This window comes from Sinocyclocheilus grahami, unplaced genomic scaffold, assembly GCF_001515645.1.
Source record: "Sinocyclocheilus grahami isolate Dianchi unplaced genomic scaffold, SAMN03320097.WGS_v1.1 scaffold58.1, whole genome shotgun sequence".
Classification (NCBI taxonomy): domain Eukaryota; kingdom Metazoa; phylum Chordata; class Actinopteri; order Cypriniformes; family Cyprinidae; genus Sinocyclocheilus; species Sinocyclocheilus grahami.
In genome coordinates, this window is record NW_015505237.1 from 272,399 (window position 1) to 292,092 (window position 19,694).

Genomic DNA, 19,694 nt, shown 5'->3' on the forward strand with positions numbered 1-19,694 from the left:
CCCTGGTGCCATTTTGGAGAGTATCCACTGAACGTAAACAGCGTATGCTATTCTGTGTCAGCTGCGTCACGCGTTTTCTACGTTGTTTATGCTTTGATTTGAACGAAAACAACGTGTCCGTATGACGCAGCTGACACAGAATAGCATACGCTGTTTACTTTCAGTGGATATTCTCCAAAATGGCACCAGGGTGAGACGAATTGTTGAATAAAGTGGTTATTTTTGTTTTCTTTGCATACAAAAAGTATTCTCGTAGCTTTGTAAAATTACGGTTGAACCCCTGATGTCACATGGATTATTTTACCGATCTCCTTGCAACGTTTCTGGACCTTGATCATGGTAATTACATTGTTGTCTATGGGAGGGTCAGAGAGCTCTCAGAATTCATAAAAAATATCTTAATTTGTGTTCCGAAGATGAACAGAGGTCTTAAGGGTTTGGAACAACATGAGGGTGAGTAATTAATGACAGAATTTTCATTTTTGGGTGAACGAACCCTTTAATAGATTTATAGATTTTTAATATGGGCCATTTATGGGTTATAAGACATAACATGAAAACAAATTTTTAATAGTATGAAAAATGGCCAAAAAAAGGTATGGAAACATCATTTAAAAAAAACCCATTATAATACTTTTTTCTAAGCACAAGCTGTCCCTCCCACCCTCTTTCTCAGAACATAAAAGATGAACACAAGCATGTGCTTTACCTAAGTTGGAGATCCGTGAAAGCAGCACAAGCAGAGCTGGAGTGCGAATGAAACACCCCAAGCCCAGCGATCCAGCGCCAACAGTCAATTGCGCATGTGTATGTGTGCGCACATGTGCGAGGCCATCGGGGACCTGCAGATTCAATCCAAACCACCACGAGATTTCACCACTCTGACAGCAAAACCTTTTAGCCTTCCTATGCTCCCCTACAAACGGTTTGTTAACATTACAGCCTCGGAACGACCGGATAAAAGGTCACGAAACCTTTCGGAAAACCTTTTTCTGTCACTTTCAATGAAGACTGGTAGTTCTGAAACCGCAGGAAACTAACGCTGAACCGACCTGCACAGTAATCTCATTGGCGGTGGCACGTACAACACATGATACGACTGATTCTGCAGACAAAACCTGTTTTACAAAGCAGAGCTATTTTTCAAAGAGCTACCCAGTGACCTGAACATGCGCGTCATGGTGTTAAAAACAGTTGTGCTGCTTAATATTTTTGTGGAAACTGACATTTTTTTCAGGATTCTTTAATAAAAAGTAATTTAAATAGAATATAGATTTAAAATTGAAAATGATAAACATCTTTACTCTCGACTTTGGTCAATTTAATGCATTCTTGCTAAAATAAATGTACTAATTTCTTTAAAAAAAACACTGACCCCCAAACATTTATAATTGAATGAATTGACCCCCAAACATTTTATATATCGTTTCATGAAAATTTGTTCAATCACCATGGACTCATTTGGCAAAAAGTTAATTTTGGACCCTGTATGTAACTCAGCTGAACAGTCGACCTCAGGGTAAACAGATATAAGGCTCCTGAGAGGTGCCAGGGATCAGGGCTGGAGAACCCCGGCTGGAGTTTCACCAATGATGACCCCACTAGTTTCCACACACCATATCAGTTGCAGCTCATAATGTTCAGTTTCAAGCCCACACAACACGTTTACAGATTCAAATACAAGAGCAAAAGAGGCCCAAAATAGCTCTTCCCTGCGTACACTTACCCTCTATAAACCGCAGCATTTCACACACAACGTAACATAAAAGCGTGTAAAGGCATCTTACCCACACACGCACATAAAACACAAGGTGACACACTCCCACACAAACATACAATTCCTTGACAGTCCATTCTGAAGATGAAAGACTGAAAGTGGGGCAGATGATGACAAGAAAAAATGAAAACGATTGCAGTGGTAGAAATGAAAAGACCCCATCCCCCCACCCCCCACTCTCATACGCATAAAAACACCAACACAGCTCTGCTTCATTACACCGTCTCATTCAAATCCGCATCACCTGGGGGAACGGCCCAGTCAGCCCTGCAGAACCACAGAGAATCACCGGGATAATTGATAAGTAATTGAGGGAAAGATCTGGGGTCTTTTAATTAACTATAAGAGAAACGATGCACAATTTTAAGTAACGCAGCAGTGGTTACCGAAAAGCCCTTAAGTGGAATTCCCAGATTAGACTGCAGTGCTTCATGTCTTTTCAACTGACCCATTTAATGGAAAAACTTCTTACCAGAAACAGAAATACTATCATCTGACCCCAAGTGATTAGTTAACATGATTAAACTGCAGTGAGAAAACAGGAATAACCCAAGCGAGAGTGGAGAGCTGTCATGTCTTGAAACACAGCAACTAGTTAACTCTTATACAACACAATTTAAATTATCTTTTTTTTTGTTTGTGTGTGATAACAGGTGTACAGAATTTATTTTAATAACTGTTTTTCAGCTTAACACAATATCATAAATTAGAAAATGAAATAAAAATGGTATTATGAATAATGATGATGTATTTCAGCTTTGACAACAATAAAAAAATATTAAAACAAAATAAAAAAACATGGAAAGTATTAATAATAATAATAATAATATACAACAATACAATTATATTTATATTTCTATATTTTTTATTTTCATTACATTACTTTTATGCAAAGTTGCTTTGCCATCTAACTATAATGAATATGAATTATTGTATTATTTTGGCTTTGATACAATATTAACACAATTATTAGAAAACAAAATGTAAAAATGAATTATGAATAATAATAATAATTTCTTTATTATTTATCCCATTACATTTATGCAAAGTTACTTTGCTTCAATCAAAAGATAATTTGTATTATTATTATTATTATAATTATTATTATTACTACTACTATTATTAATTTTGTTGTATATTTTATTATATTTATGCAAAGTTGTTTTTCAAAACTGTTACATTTAAACTGCTCATATGAGAATGAATGGTTATGAAAAATAAACAGGAACAATTATGCAAATATGTTGAGTATGTTTCTTTTTGTCATTTCTACTTTAAAGGAAAATGGAGTCATTGTCTTGATGCTATTTTTTAGATATCTATAGATAACAGTACAACTACTCTTTAACTTTAGGTAGCTATCCTCAATAACCAGCAAGAATCTTTTGTTGCCCAATTCACAATTTAAAGTGTCTGTGACTAAGTTGGCACATGAGATGTGGTTTCTCTAAAAAATAGTGAAGCTGAATGATCTTTTTACCACACCAAACAAGAAAAAAAATCCTCTTTCCAAAAAATGAATACAGAATGCTTACTGAAAGGTCTGAATTCTCCTCTGAGATATGGGAAATTGGAGTAACTATGGGAAGTTGGTGTAACAATGTGTAATTCCTTTACAATGTATTACAAAATCTGCCCTCAGGCATAAAAGATTAAACATCACCACCGACAACAACAACAACAAATCCACCGCTTTCTAAGCTAGAACAGGCAGGATTGAGAAATATTACTATTGATGGAACGATCACGAGCTACACTTGGCAAACAGACTGTGAGAATTCAATGAAACCTGCTAATCTAGCAACTTCTGAGCAGATAGAGCGAGGACTACAGTACATCATCTGCCAAAGTTTTTCACAGAGAAAACTATTTGGAAACAGTTACGTTCCCTTGTCTTTGGACTTTTTTGAAGGCTTGAAGTTTGAAGGCTCGGCGGCGAATGAGAAAGAATGCCTTTGTGCTCAAAGTAGACTATCCTTGAAATTGCGAGTCTACCATATAATGTTTCTCTAAGGGTGGGTTCCTGTCAGAGGAGCTCAAAAAGTACTGCCTCTGTGAAGTTGCTCAAAGCCCAAAAAATACATTGCTATTCTGTGTTCCACAGCACACCCCATATTTTACCCCACTGTCAGCGGCGGAGAGGAAACGCCAGAGCTCAGCTTGCGCTTCAATGCTGACGTTGAGGTAGCTAGTATGAATAGGTTGCTGAGAACACAGGCCACATGAATCAAATCATTTCCCAACAGGAAAAAGAAGAAGCCCTCAGCCCCTTTCTGGTATGCCTTTCCTGATGTAATCTCCAGAACAACACGAGCACGCTCAGCTAGAGGACCGTCCTCCCGATAATGGCCCCGGCCACAGCGTAGTCTCCAGTCAAATCAAGTTCACTGACACGCAAGGTTACAAGTCTTCAGGCAGTGTCAACTAAAAATCCTCTGACAGCTGGTTATGCATCACATACTGACATTTACTAGAATCGCAATCACATTGAATGTGGGTAGGTGTCAGACTGGCTTGGTTTAAAAACATGTACCGTGACATGCATGGCTGGTGCTACATTCAGTCATACCAGAAAATCTTCATGCATTTATGTAGTGTTTATGCTAAAGGTCGTACTGAAAGCTTGGTATGGCCTTGTAATGTTACATTAGCTTAACTAGGTGGATCCAGGGTGAGCTTGATTATGCCAAGTAGGACAAGCTCTCGGATCAACATCATTTGTTGGTCCTGGAATATTTAAACATATGCCTCTCTTACCCCAAACCAAACCCTTAACATTATCTACCCCTAAAATCAATGATGATAAGAATGTGGTGGAAGACCCAAGCCCACACTAACCACTTAATCTGATCGGTTGGTAGGAATGTCATTCCAGGACCAACAGATCCACAAACACGTCCTACTTGGCTAAATCATGGTCACTGTGGATCCAAACCCCCCAAAAAATAAAAAAAAATTAAAAAAAGATTTGTAGATTTTTATTAGACCCTCTGAAAGCCCATTTCAACGTCTGAATAAACAAAAAAAGAAAGGTTATTTTGACTTTATATCTCCCAGTTGCAACCTTTTTCTTATTTAGTGACTTTATATTGCACATTGAGACTAAAAAGCCATTTTTTTTTTACTTTTACAATTTTTTTTATCTGTAAAATTTTCTGAAAGACATTTAGGCCCCAGATTTAGTAATCTAGCAAATTATCCATTATTCACTGCATGTCTTTATTAAATCATGACAGTACTATTTTAACACCAAATGATTGTTTGCACTGGCACAATCTGTTAGTAAATCTGGCCCTTAAACTTCACATTTTAAATTTAAAGGAAATTTATCATTCACTCACTCTGTTGTTTCAAACCCATATGACTACCATTCAAATTCATTCGAAACACAAATTAAGGTATTTTAAAATTTTGCCGTACATTAAAATTTCAAGCATACAAAACTTTCAAGCATCAAAAAGTCAGTACATGCGTGATGCACGAGAACAAACCATATTCTTGCATGTCAAGGAAGCATAACTATGAGCTTCTGTTTACCATATTTGATGTACTCTATGTATTTGCATCAATCAATATTTAGATGTGAACAAAAGCTTAAATTAAACCTGTTCATCATTTAAAGCAATCACGTCTCTTCTGAAAACAAGAAATTTTGCCTTGGCAACTAGCTGAAATTTAAAAAACTTTTTTTTTTTTTTTTTCATTTTATTTAATAACCCTGATTCTTTGCAGGCTTTCTATAGATATATGCTATAATATATGAACGCACCCCACTCAACACCCGAAGGAGGAAGATTTATAAAGTTAACTAGGAAATGTTTTCTGTTAGTAGATGTTTTTTTCTCATGAGACGGTTGCATTCAGACTGCTGAAGAAGAGACTTCCCCCGTTCCCCTCCCTCGCGCCTGCTCGCCTTCTCATCTCCAGCTGTGAAGGGTAAATAAATAGCAATTCCGGACGTGACATGAAAAGTTTAACAGAGCCAAGGCTGTAGTATCTATTTTGCATACCCCACCTCTTTCTCTGGAAAAGATGCAAACCAAAAGCCCTCAATCGTTCTTTGTAGCCGATATGATGCCTTTTGTCTCACGTATAGGAAAGTTCTCTTTTCAGTCCTGGCTAAAGCACATTGACTGTATTTACTACACTCATGGATTTCCATGATGCCCTTAAAACAGAGTGCATCAATGGAACGTGCATGCTGGGACAAGCAGACCTCTTTGAATCTGCATTAAGTAACAAGTGTTGATCTGCAGATGTCACAGACAGCTGACATTTCAGGAACAAGACTCATCAGACAGCCGCACATCCTTATGCCGTGTACTACAGCAACCAACTTCTCTGTATAATTTTCGAGATGGCAGTTTCGGTTGGGTAACCATTGAGAGAAGAGTACAGTAAACAAATAGATATTTGGATTTCATGTGCAGTAGCTTATGGTAAATATTCTCAGTCACTGATGACACCTGGGATACCGCTTTACACGGTGGCCTTCAGTTAACCTCATGCATCTGTGACAGGCCTCATCAGTCCACTGCCTGCTGCTCATTCAACCTGCAAACCTCCCCGTCCCAAAGCTGCTTCACCACGCTGACAGCTGTTGACTCTGTGCAAGAGGCAGCCTATTTAGCAAGAACCTTCAAAATTATCATTGCCAGGATTTTAGCTAAGATATAAAATATGAGCCACTAGACTTTTACATTTTGCATGTGCAAAAGTTGATGCCACAATGCTAAGATGTAATTCAGACTGCTAGCTGGTTGGTTGCTTACTGTCAAGAGAGCCCAACTTCAAGTTTCTATGATATGATATTTTGTGTCCCTCCTTGAAGTGGTTGTTTTATGGATGTACAACATAATAGTTGATATTAGAGATGTTTTCATTTATATATGTATATTGGATATTTATTGGTTATTATTGGATTTTCAGACTTTGATTAAAGATTACCAAGACAAACACTTGTTTTCAGTGGATTAACTTGCACGGACTAACTGTTCACCTCAAGACTAGCAATGTGCGTTAATAAAGTCAATATTGTAAAATTTTGATTTAAGCATGGGCAAAAGTAAGAGCGCCTACTAATAAAAATCACCACTAATCAAAACATTGGCCAATGAAAAACAGAAGATTATCCTTTTATGATACAACTAACAGCCGTTAAATAATACTCATGAGATCTGTGATCTTCTCCAAATGATTTGAGTGCAGTATGATGTTAATGAACACACTCAATTGTTCTCAATGTGCCCACGAGTTTTAAGTACCTTTGGCTGACTCAGACGCACATTGTTGGAGGGATTGATGGAAAAATACAAAGAAAAAAATAGAGCGGTAGAGATGTGAGAGGGAGGAATGCTTGTCTGGCTGCCTCCTCTGAGAGTCTCTCTGGAAAGATTTTATGGGATAACTCCACGAGAGGAGGGGAGCGCCTCTCCCTCCAAACACTGGCACGTCTCCACTGCTCCAATGACATCACTTAAGAGGGGAAATGGGACGGAACTGGGATGGCCGTTCGCTTGTTTTATCTCAGCACGCAGTATTTTGCTTTGCGTCAGCCTGGTTTTTCTCTGGTGCGTCTCCCCTTTGTCAAAACCACACTTTGTCTATTCAAGGCCAGCGTTAACTTCAGGAAATTCCTTCAACGTACTGTAACTGCACTAAGTACAGCTTGTAGTAAAGTCCCTGTACCCTGCCCAAAAGCCTTGCGTTCTTTCCACCAAATTCACCAAGGTGAGCAGTTGCTAGGGACTACACATCACCTGAATAATGAGGAAAGACTATATCATGCCAAACATAACAGTGGTAAGGGTGGATTTCGGTATTCCACAGATTGTTTGTATCCATGCAGTTTTCCTGTTATTGAATTCCTCTCTCGGTGCATATCCTCCTTCATGCTGGAAGTATTCAATCCTTGATACCCACTGTGAGACCCATGATGCTTGGCAGGTCCCACTACATCCCTCTCACCTGGCAAGGTGGAGACATTTTCCAGTATTCCCATCTCAGTGGGCCAGATTCACGTAATATTCATAAGAATGCAGTTCTTCTTAACTGTTCAGAATCCAGCCCCTGAAATGTATTCCCATGGAATCTCTACCTCAATTCCTTCTCTTTCCCTTCTGACGATCATGCTTGTCACGCAGAGGAACTTTAATCTGCAATCCCTCCCTGTACTGCAAGAAATGTGAGGGCGGACAGAAGTATGCGTTGCGGTTAAAGAACACTTGGTGGTCCTATTTATCTGAATAGTTGCATCAGAAAGGATGGCATCTTTGCTCCACGAGAATTGTCTTCATTTGTGTTCTCTCTGCCTCAGGGCTTATAACAAGCTGGTCAAATGGTTCCAGCTGCCCTTTGTTTATGAACTATATGCAAAACAGTTCAAAACAAGCTAAATTTATTGCTGTTTCAAAATGTAATACATATCAGATGGAAAGGAACAGAAATACAGAGAAACAGAGATGAGGTATTCAGCCACATAATACTCAATTATTTAGTCATTTTCATACTAAAATAATTACTAGTGACATGAAACATGAGACTGACAGTAAGGAGCCTAAAAATAGTTGGGTAATTTTTCCCTACCAAGTTCCTCATTACAAATAAGGCAATTCTAGTGCCAAACTACATAGTGAATGCCATTAAATATAAATGAAGGCCAACTGTGGGGATAAAAAGGTTGAGACATGAATGTACACTAACATTGCACAGAGGTCTAGCTTTGTGCGGTACCTCAATAACTGACTGATGCATAATTGTTTTGCTATATATATTGAGAATAAGGCTTTTAGACTGTCGATTTCCTGAGGGCTGTTATATTAAGAACCATCAAGCTCCTGCACAATCATGAAATGCAAAACAGACAAATGAAAAGAATATTTCTTCAATAAATGAAAATTATGTCATCATTTGATAGCCTTTGCGTTGTTTCAAACCTTTATAATGTTTATAAAACACAAAATGAGATGTTTAGCAGAATGATAAAGCTGCCTCCTTCCATTCACTGAAAACGAATGGGGACAATGATGGTCAAGGAAGATTTTTGGTCATTAAGGACGTAAATTTACATTTATTCACCACAGTAAGCTTCAGAAGAATTGCAAAATATTGAAAGATTATCAATATTAATGTTTTTGTGGTGCCTTTTTCGTATTTTTAACGGTTCCTGGTCTCCATTCACATTCATTGTATGGAAAAGAGCAGCACAAATATTCTCCTAAATGTCTACTTTTCTATACAAGTCTGGATTGACATAAAGATGAATAAATGATAACCAGATTTTAATTTCATTTCACTATCTCTTTAAGGAGGCTCCAAAAACGGATGCTACTTATGGCTTTCAGAAACAGGCCTTATCCACGACAAGCTTTAAGAGGATTTTCATCGTGTTCTAAACCAGCTGCACAGGAGCGTGAAGCTTTGCTGTTCTTTGTTGCTTTCATGGTGAAAGAGTGGCATCAATAGTGGCTCTACTGTCTGGATATGCCCAGAGGGAGCAGCAAGCATACAGATACCCACGCCAGAGGAAGACAGCAGCCCACAGAGGGGTCATCGATCCCCACACTGACACAGAGCCGCTACACTATACACACTCTGCCATTCAGAACTTCAGCCATCGATTCCTTCTATATATCTGAACCTATCTTCACTACAAAGCCTCAGATCAGCTGACTGACAAGCACAGATTCTGCTTTCATGGACACCTGGTAAGCTGCTGCTACTTCCGAGGTAGGCAGAAATTATCACAATGTGTTACAGAATCTGAGTAGGAAACAAAATACGGAAAATCAAACAAATAAACAGGGGACAACCTGAGAAACTTGTACAAGTGGTTAAGCATAATTAAATATTCCTGCATCGCTTTTCGCCTTTGATTTATGTATGCATGGTATATGAAAAATAATAGATTAATTTGCATAAAGCACCCACAGTCTGAGTCATAAGCTTTATATTTGTTGACCAAACACATTAATATTACTGATATACCGCACTGGAATGAGCAAAATCATTCATTTCAATCCAAGGCTGCATGATATCAAAACATATCGACATATTGATCAATATCGCAATATGGCTTTGAGTTGGATCTTTTAATGAGTATACACCCAAATTTTTCACATTTTCCCAAATTGATCAACCAAAAAGCGACTTCATAGTGAAAAAAAACAGCCCAATAAATCTGAAAGATCAATTCTTTCCAAGTCATCTGGCCGAAAAAAAAATTTATATTGTGCAGCCCTATTTCAATATTGCAGCGTTGCCTTCTGACATCTTAGATATTGCAGGGACCAGGTATCATTGAGAATTTCCCCACTCTTAAATTGACTTTGCATGGTCATTCATGTGTTTTTTAAGTTTAACTCAAAATCACGATATTTCCAACTCAAAAGCCACATAAGGCCATTAAACACGATTTTAAAAGGCTTCAAAATGACTCTGTAATGACTGTCCAGTAACCACACGCGCGTACAGTATGTTACTCTCCAAGCTGCAGAGCCTGGATATGTCATGAATTCTGGAGTAAGTGCTTTATTTTTAACTATGCTTCTAGATGGATGAAGAGATTTATTGATGATCCTGAAGCGCCACACTTTGACAAGAAGAATAAGAAAAACAATCAGCACATTCACTGAACAATGAACAGTTTCAAGCACGTTCACGTTCATCGCATTGTTCAACTGAAAAATAAAAAAGCTTCAATTCATGCTATACATAAAGCCGTCACAGGGAGTCTAGAGGAAGACGAGCAGCCTGCACGCTGACATCCACTCATTGGGGAAAGGAATGTTTTTCATCTCAATATCAAAAAAAGCTCTTGAGCGCTGGAGTACAAAAGCAGGTTGGGGAAGTGTACTGCGCCCATGGAGGGAGACCAAATGAATAGAGCTGAGAGATGAAAGAAAAGGGCTATAAAGGTCTGGAAACAGCATTGCTCAATCGATCCCGTTCCCCTCCTATTCTTTGCCTCCTTCTCCCCACCACATACTCTCTCCCTACTGTGAGACTTTGACACTGTGAAAGGACATTGAACTTCTGTAGACTCCCTTTACACTTGTTCTCGCATCTGATCACAAGTTGACAGAGATAAATAGAGGTGTAAATCGGATCTCTCACATCACATTCAGAGGAGTTGAAAGTACGTGACTACATTGCATTTGTAGTGTAAACGTTAATCCATTCTGAGACGTCACAGAGAGCAGTGGTGGACCACCTACTCACCTGTCAATCAACCAGTGCACTAAAACTGGATTTTGAATTAAATTAAATGAAAATGCATCCTATCTATTTTGTTATTGTTAACAATTCATCCATGCATGTTACATTTTTTATCTCATAATGTTTAATCAAAATGTCATAACTGGATCTTCAGGTGAAATGTCTAACCCTACTAAACCATACCCTAAACCTAGCCAATAGTGTAAACAAGAGCAAATGTGAGATACGTATGTATTTATTGAAGCAAAAATGGTGACCTGCATACCAGGTGAGCTACTGAGCAAGTTTACTATGTCAGAAAAACCGTACAGTACGTATCGAGCAGGTTATGTGACGCAAATGTCAAAATGCATTAGTTTAAAAATTGTACACTATGGAAAAAGCCTTTTAAGTTCAGAACCATGCAAGAATAAGTCTTTATTAATCAATAATCTGCCTCTGTAATAAACATTAGTGTGAAAAGGAATAAAAGCGTTTTACTGCTGCAAGTGTTCATTTCAGTTGGAAACTGCAGTGAATTGTATAGGTATGTTTTTGAAGCTCAAAAATTTAGGAAGAGGCATGTTTTTTCAATGAGTCTAGGTTGAAAATGTACATAAAATACAAAAACTAGTGTTTAGTTTAGGGTTTGTTTGGACCCTGTATAAACAAAAACAGCTCAAACATTATTCAAATATCTTCTTTTGTGTTATGCAGAACAAAGAACGTAGTATAAAGGCGTTCTGCTCAAAACATCACGTGTGGCCAGATTAAAATTTCAAAAGTATATACGTATGTAACATGCAAGATGTATAAACAGCAACAGATGGCCATTTGCGATCAAATGACCCAAGACAGATTTCAATACCAGGTTCAAACACATCCACAGATTCGGTGCAATCACAAAAAAAGCAGCTATAGCCAACAAACTTAGAATTCAAAGAAAGAATTGGCATTACATTAATTTGCCTTTTATGCTGCAGAACAATGTGGCCCAGGTCTTGAGTTCATGCATGCATACCTGTGAGGGAGTGTACTTTAAGAGCTTGCCTGGATAGGCCTAACTTGACACTCATTTTCCAGCAAAGGGTGAAACCAGGTTGACTGAAGCGCCACCCCTCCAATGTGTAAACAAATTTCTGGTCCAGCTGGCTCTACTCACCCATTGGCTGATACTGTCCCTGTCAATCACAGCGGCATTGTGTAAGCACTGTCTGCAGGTGGAGGTGTGTCCCTCCATATTTCACTGGCACTCGAGCGTGTCAAGTTAGCCTTGCTTGCATCTGTCACAAGCTCAGTTGGGTTCAGCAAACTCAACCCCATTGACACTGTGGTAGTTTGAACAGCGCAGATACTAAGGAGAAACAAGAACGAGCACTTTACAAGCGACAAGTGAGCAGACGCACTAGAACACTTATGATTAGGCCATCCTCGGTGTCTTAATTATTACTCATTAGCATTTAAAAGTAAGTGGTACTGGGGCCATCAAACAGAGATTTGCTTACCGAGTTATAGCACTGAGCAATTCACCGCCACACAAATCCCTCTGAAAAAAGCATTCACTGCATAATCAGAGCAGACAGCTTAGTCCCAGGTTGCAAAGGGCAGCCCATACTGATTGAAATGCATTACAAACGCACAAAAAAGGGGAAACACTAATCCACGCGCTCTCCGAAACAATAGGATTTTCATTAAAAGCGCAAGGATTTCTTAATCATCCAAGAGCCTTGGAAATATACACTAATAATAAGCATGAAAACCGAGCATGCAGAGGCAATACTCGGCAGAACACGGTGAAACTGTAGGACGGTGACCCTGCAAATAATCCTCCTTTATTTATTTGAACATGCTGGTCTTTCAACATTCAACGCAAGAATGTCTCACGCAGTAAATTTAATTTCTCACTAAGTCTGTCTTCTTTCTTTGCCTCTTTATGGCATGCAAAGTCTAAAAGTGAATTAAATCTCTTCAGAAAACTGACTCAAGGAAGATATTTTCTGTTCAAACAGCCATTTGGGAGTAACAATGTTTTCACATGGATTTTTTTATTTATTTTTTTGCTTCAGATTTGCTGCAAAAGTCCTATGAGCTGTAAAACTGCACATAATGCACTACATTAAAAAATGAAAGTTTGCATAGAATAATATAGATTAGAATATGCTGCACCTGTCATAAACCATAAACCTGTGCACACTGCACAATGAAGTCCATTTAAAAGCAAAAGCAATAGGTCGCATAGTATACATATTATAGTACACTATTGTATAGTACAGTATGTGCATTAACCATTGTAAGCGTGCACACAATTAAATAAAATGAAATAAATTAAAAATGAAAGTTTTGCATCGCAATATAGTGTAGAATCCTTAGTACAGTATATTATAGTATACTCTAGTACAGTAAAGTATAACATATGATGTACTGTCATATGTGCAATAAGGTATAGTGGTATAGCTATTACATAGTATAGTATATGCAACTGCCACATAAATCTGTTCACAATCACCTCAGATCAAAAGTCAAAACAATGTGTTTCATAGTACAGTGCAGTATATCATAGTATACTGCATTAGAGTATACTATAGTATGCATTACAGTATAAAGTGTAACATATGCCTAACTGTTATATGACACGAGCAATAAATCTTTGCACATGTAAATGGTTAAGGCTATATGCATTGCACAATATAGTTTGGTACAGTACAGTATATTACTGTTGTAAACTGTGCACAACCTCAAGTCTATATGCTGCATAGTGTATTAATGTACATATCCCATAGTACAGTATAGTATTTGATATAATGTTATTCGAACGAAAGACCTCCTTAATGCTGTCAACTTGATTAATGCATAATCAACGCTAAATTGCACGGTTTATTTAGTAAAGCAACAAAACCTGGCACTGCATGTCGGTCACAATGCATGAAGCACCGTAAGCCCTGCAAACACATGAAATATACACAGCAACACATGAAATATACACAGCAACAGCTCATTATATAACCAGCCGGGATGAACCGAGTGACATCCCGACGGGATACACTCAATGGCTGCGTCTCAAAGCCTAGTAAGGCTGCCTACCTAGACAGCATTACTGGAGTCTGTTCGGAGCGCGCTGAACAAATCACACCGCGTTTTAGGAACCATGCGCTATGGTGCGCTCGCTAGATTTTGGTACACAACCGATGTCTATTAAAACACAGTGACAGTGAAGCGGAGACAAAAGTGTTGTAGCCTACTTGTTGTACGTGCTGTTCTTAATTAAACAGACACGGGCGATAAATGCACTTGCATAAGTCGCGTCGCCGTGGATTAAACGGGTCGAAGTCGCAACTCTTAACACTTCCGCGATTGTGTTTTCACATCAATAGGCTTCCAGCAACAGTGTTGACTCAGCAGAAGTGCGCACAGCTAGGACGAGTGTCAGTTTGTTTCAAAAAAACAAAAACATGTACAGCTGACTGGTCAATAACCCGCAGATAAATGGATGTTTATAAGTCTATCTGGAGCGATGAAAGGAGGCGGGGTGGCGCAGTTACTCAGCCCCGGCGAGAGCGCTCCCTGCTCGGGCTTACAGCTCACAAGTAACCGCCCCACTTCCAGTGAGCGACTTCAAAGTAGTTATATAATTTTTAATCGAGATGACAAACAGCACATCTTGAACATCTCGCCAGGTCGACCGCAGACAGGTTGACATAATAATTAGTGCAATTGTCACAGTAAATATTTACAAAGGTTTTTAAATAAACGTCACACTCTGTTCCTCCTGCGTCCTTTAGTTCCCAGCCATTTTCCAAGATCGCAAGCAAATCTAAAAGACAGTTTTGTGCTGGTAAATTAGATGCACGGACTTACTGTACGGTATAACGGGCAGGGTCGCGGGAGGCTCTCCGTGCGTTCTCGCGCACTGCCGGTGGAATCGTCTCCCCTCCTCTCGTACAATGATGTCTGCTGCCTGCAGCCGAGCTATAGCTCTATCTCTCCGTACCCCCACCTCCAGTGAGTGAGTGAGTGTGTGTGTGTGTGTGTGTGACGGAGGGAGTGAGTGTGTGGAGGCGTGCGTAAGAGTGTGTGTGTGAATGTGTAATCCAAATATGGAGCAGTTGGCCGGCCCAGTTAAAGAGAAGGTATTGGAGGCTGCTCCATTAAAAGTATAGAAAACATAATGACGTTTGTGGCTCCATAAATAAATGGTGTGTTTTAAAGTTTAATATTAAATGTCAGTTAGTTTCTCTAATCTGATATACACAGCAGCGTTCCGAGAGTGCTGCTATTTAGTACAAAAACTCTGAGAAGCGAAACTGCACAGTTTGTATCATTCGCTCAGAACAGAAACAGGAAATGGCAATCCCGGCGTGGAGCTACAGCCGAGTGATTATAGAACGCTCTGAAGCTGTGTCACTCCGCTCCACCCATTGAGTGTTCCAGACCTGTGCATAAACATGAAAAGATAGACGCCGTGGCTTCTTTTGGAACTCTGCCGGCGATATTTATTAAAGAAATGTATGAAATAGACAATATAAGTTATAAGTTTAATTTCTTGTTTTATGAAAGCAATATCGCATCAGCAAAATATATCACAAATATCAGCATGCCCGTGGCCACATCTGCGGCCTTGTATTATTATATAAATATCTGAATTATCCACATAATTGTTTTCCCAACAAACCAGTTCAGCTAGCAGCCGAATTGGTCATTTGTCAAATCATTCAGTCGCCTGTCAAAAAAAGTTCAAGGATTAAGTTCAGTGTTTCAGTGATGAAATATCGTGGATGTATTCGATCACAACAAATAGTAATAGGCTACTATCAGAATGTGCATTAGGTTAGAGTTTACTATTTGTTTTAGAGTTGTGATTGACCAATGAAATCTTTAGAATCAGGCGGGGGGCGGGGCTTGCGGTTGGATTTGTTTGGAGGGGGGGGAAATGTGTATTATTCACTTCACTAGTCATTATAGTTAAACACCTAGAAGAAAAACAAAGTGCAGTAAATGGTAAAACTGTTACCAATGTGTATAATAAATGTGTATATAAAATAAAGCTAGAATGCTCTATAGATATCGCATTGACCATTGTGATTAAGAATAAGAAGCAGGGTTAAAGGGTTAGTTCACCCAAAAATGAAAATTAGGCCATAAATTACTCACCCACAAGTCATCCTAGGTGTATATGACTTTCTTCTTTCAGACGAATCCAGTCAGAGTTATATTAAAAATTGTCTTTGATCTTTCAAGCTGTTTAATGGCACCAAGCGGGTGTTGCAGTGCATCACACCAAAAGAAGTTAAACAAAAAGCAACCATCCATAAAAAAAAGTGTCTCACACGGCTCCGGGGGGTGAACAAAGGCCTCCTGTAGCGAATCGATGAGTTTTTGTAAGAAAAATATCCATATTCAAAACGTAATAATCACTTTAATCTAGCTTGCGCCAACAGTTGTACACGGAAGCAGCTCCGGGAGCATGAAGTATGAGGTCAGCGCTCCGCATGCGCTGGTGAGTCTCGTGAAAATCAACGTTTGTTAACAGGAGCAAAGGAAGGAGTTTCCTTACTTTAGCAAAGGAAAACCAGTCTCCTCTTGGCTTATATCGAAATCCTCCGACATTCTTCTTTACAAATCCTCATTTTGTACTTCTAATTAGTGACCGTTGTTTTGTTTTGATCTCTCCCCTGCGCTTCTGCGTTTGTTACTTCTGAGCGGCGCATGCGCAAAGCTGACCTGATACGTCATCCACCCAGAGCTGCTTCCATGTACAACAGTGAGTGCAAGCTAGATTAAAGTGATTATTACGTTTTAAATATGGTTATTTTTCCATTTTACACAGCTTTGTTCACTCCCCGGAGCTGTGTGAGACATTTTTTTTATGGATGGGCGCTTTTTATTTAACTTCTTTTGGACTGATGCACTGCAACACCCACTGAGTGCCATTAAACAGCTTGAAAGATCAAAGACATTTTTAATATAACTCCGACTGGATTCGTCTGAAAGAAGAAAGTCATATGCACCTAGGATGCCTTTAGGGTGAGTAATTTATGGGCTAATTTTCATTTTTGGGTGAACTAACCCTTTAAGGCTAGATGGTATACAGGTGTGGCTACTGGGCATACACACATCAGTATAGCATAATTTTTGCCACACTGTACAATAATTACTGTTTTTGCATTATTGCAAGGGGTAGGTTTAGGGTTGGTGTAGACGTTAATAAAACACAACCTAATAGGTAGAAAATTTTATTTCATTGTTAGTTTCCGGCCACAGCTGTATCCCTTCTAGCCACAATCAAGAAGCAGTTTGTTTTCTGGTTCTGAGAGTAAGTTTGCAGTCCAGTGCCCACAGTACTTCATGTAAATAGCCTTATGAAACAAATTTTCTGTTCTGCTTGCTATGAGTAGAACATTCTGTTTCAACCAGAAAACAAATTTTTACATGGAGTGAGATATATATGACTATTGTTCATTTTGCTAAGACACACCCGGGTCAGTTTAAATGACAATGGTAGTCTATAATATTTTCTTTGAGAATACTCATAAACCCCATTATGGGGGGAATAGAATTAGACTAAATGTTAAATGCATGCAATCACATACACAGACACATTGTGGTCAGCATTTGGGAAGGGACTTTCCACAAGAGTTTGGAGCTATGTTTCTATGGAGACTATAACATACCCATCCTCCACCCTGGAATACATCAGCATATCTGGCCTATTATTTAATGTTTCAGTGCACAGCATCTGGTCAAGAAGTTTTACATGACTTACATTTACTTGTAATACAACATTTGAAAACATTGCCAAAATGAATTATAACAGTGCGCAGTGTGAAATGTTTTACCTAAAAATGTTTATAAAAAGAGTGGGAGACACCACAGATATATCAGTCATACTTTTTCGTCACCATGAAAATAGCTCTGGATGATGGCATGGCATTAAAATGTAAACATACTTTGATGGACACAATCAATTGTATTTGAAAATACTTCACTTGAAATAACACATGACATACAACTTTACCTTCTTTGGTGTTTTATGTACTATTCTAGTATTTATGCAGTATATAATATAACATTTTGAAATATCTTATTTTATATTTATATTATATTTTCAGTTTTTATTTGAATTTTAGTTTAAGTTTTAGTAATATTGTTATGTGTTTTACATGAATTTTGTTTTAGTTTCCATTTATTTTATTTCAGTTTTAGTAATTTGAATACTTTTGGTTTTTGGCAACATTTCTAATATTCATTTCACGTTTTACATAAAATTTTTTCAACTATTTCATATATTTGTTTTATTTTATTTCAGCTTTATTTGTTTATATTGCTAATAGTTTTGGTTTTACTTAACAAAAACAACATTGCGTTTAGTCACCCTCATGAACAAACCTTTATGACTGAATGTCTTCCATGGAACACAAAGATGAATTTCTGAAGAATGCATGACCGCAGTTTTCAATCATGAAAGTGAAGGAGAACTCTATTCATAACTTTGTCTCAAAATGACAAAAAGCAGCATTACTAAACTACAGCTTTTGGTACATGCAACTCAAGAACTATATTCCAAGTCTTCTGAAGCCAAACTGTAACTTTTTGTGAGAAACACACTGAAATTTAAGTTGAAATTTAAGCACTGAAATGGACTATAAAAACTGTATACATTGTCACAAAATCGCGATGCATTCCTAGGCGTCTTGTGACACAAATGAACAACATTTATGGTGTTTTCTTGTCATTGTGGAGCTTGACAGTTCCTTTTCACTTTCACTTTTAAATAAACAATGAGTAAATAATGACAGAATTCTCATTTTTAATGGGAAATCTGGTGGTGAATCTCAAAGACTGTTGCTAAGGATATGTTGTGTGTGTGTGCTGCTCTCTGTGGATGGGCTATTGATCTTCTGTGAGGAGGCCACGTTAGGCTTCTCCTGTGGGCCTGCTGCTGTTTACACTTAGTGCCCTAATGATCAGCCACTGCTTCTCCAACCCACATCCACATGCCAGATCACACCATCATACACAGCCTGCCAAAAAACACATGCAGCTTTATTCAAAGTGAAAATGAGGGATGTGATTGCGGCGGCATTTGAACATTTCACTTTCTCTGAATGCTGACAGACCGAGTTGTCTGTACCTGTTTTAACACCACACCCAAGCACTGAGTGCCTGTCAAATCCACAGCACAGCACTCCTCCTTCCCCTGGCATGTCAGATGTTCATCTGTATATCAGCCACGCACTTTATGCCAGTCATCTTCTCCTGCAAGCACAGTCACGCTCGGTAGGCATCTTGTCAAGTTGTATTCACTATGATGGAAGGACATGTTGATTCCCATACCTTATTTCTGCTCTATCCTCGCAGCCACAGCTGTCTTGAAGTTGCAGAGAGTTTGGGTTGTGTGAAGAAGAACGTGTGCTCTCAGCAGACTATGGCAAAGGGAAGAGGCTTGTTTCTAGATCAAGACTTCTGCCATCTACTGGTCACAGAGAAAGATTTGTTGTTGTGCAATGTCTATAAAAACTGATTTTCTAACTCACATTTGATTTTAAAGTTGTGAAATGTGAGGGATTTCTACAATAAAGAAAAAGAACAGTATTTTAAATATATATTTGTTAGAACTGTGCACATTAATGCTGGAGGTTTTGACAAATTATATATTTTTAATTTAATAAATGTGATTGGAAGCATATACATTTTTTAACTTTTAAATATTTGTAAAAAATTAAGG

The 19,694-nt window shown here is 38.3% G+C and overlaps 1 protein-coding gene and 1 long non-coding RNA gene across 2 annotated transcripts in view; both read right to left on the reverse strand.

The window, feature by feature from the left end:
- The window catches only part of atxn1a (ataxin 1a), a 112,676-nt gene extending 97,692 nt beyond the window's left edge, over positions 1-14,984 (reverse strand). The window contains exon 1 of the mRNA XM_016270778.1: positions 14,828-14,984. The gene's annotated coding sequence lies outside the window, so the exon portion shown is untranslated. The remainder of the gene's footprint in view (positions 1-14,827) is intronic.
- A 3,815-nt stretch (positions 14,985-18,799) lies between these two features.
- LOC107584348 (uncharacterized) lies at positions 18,800-19,381 on the reverse strand. Its single transcript, XR_001609130.1, has 3 exons — positions 19,304-19,381; positions 19,101-19,225; positions 18,800-18,990 (listed from the first exon to the last, which is right to left on the reverse strand). It is a non-coding gene; the product is annotated as an uncharacterized lncRNA (long non-coding RNA).
- Between the last annotated feature and the right edge of the window lie 313 nt (positions 19,382-19,694).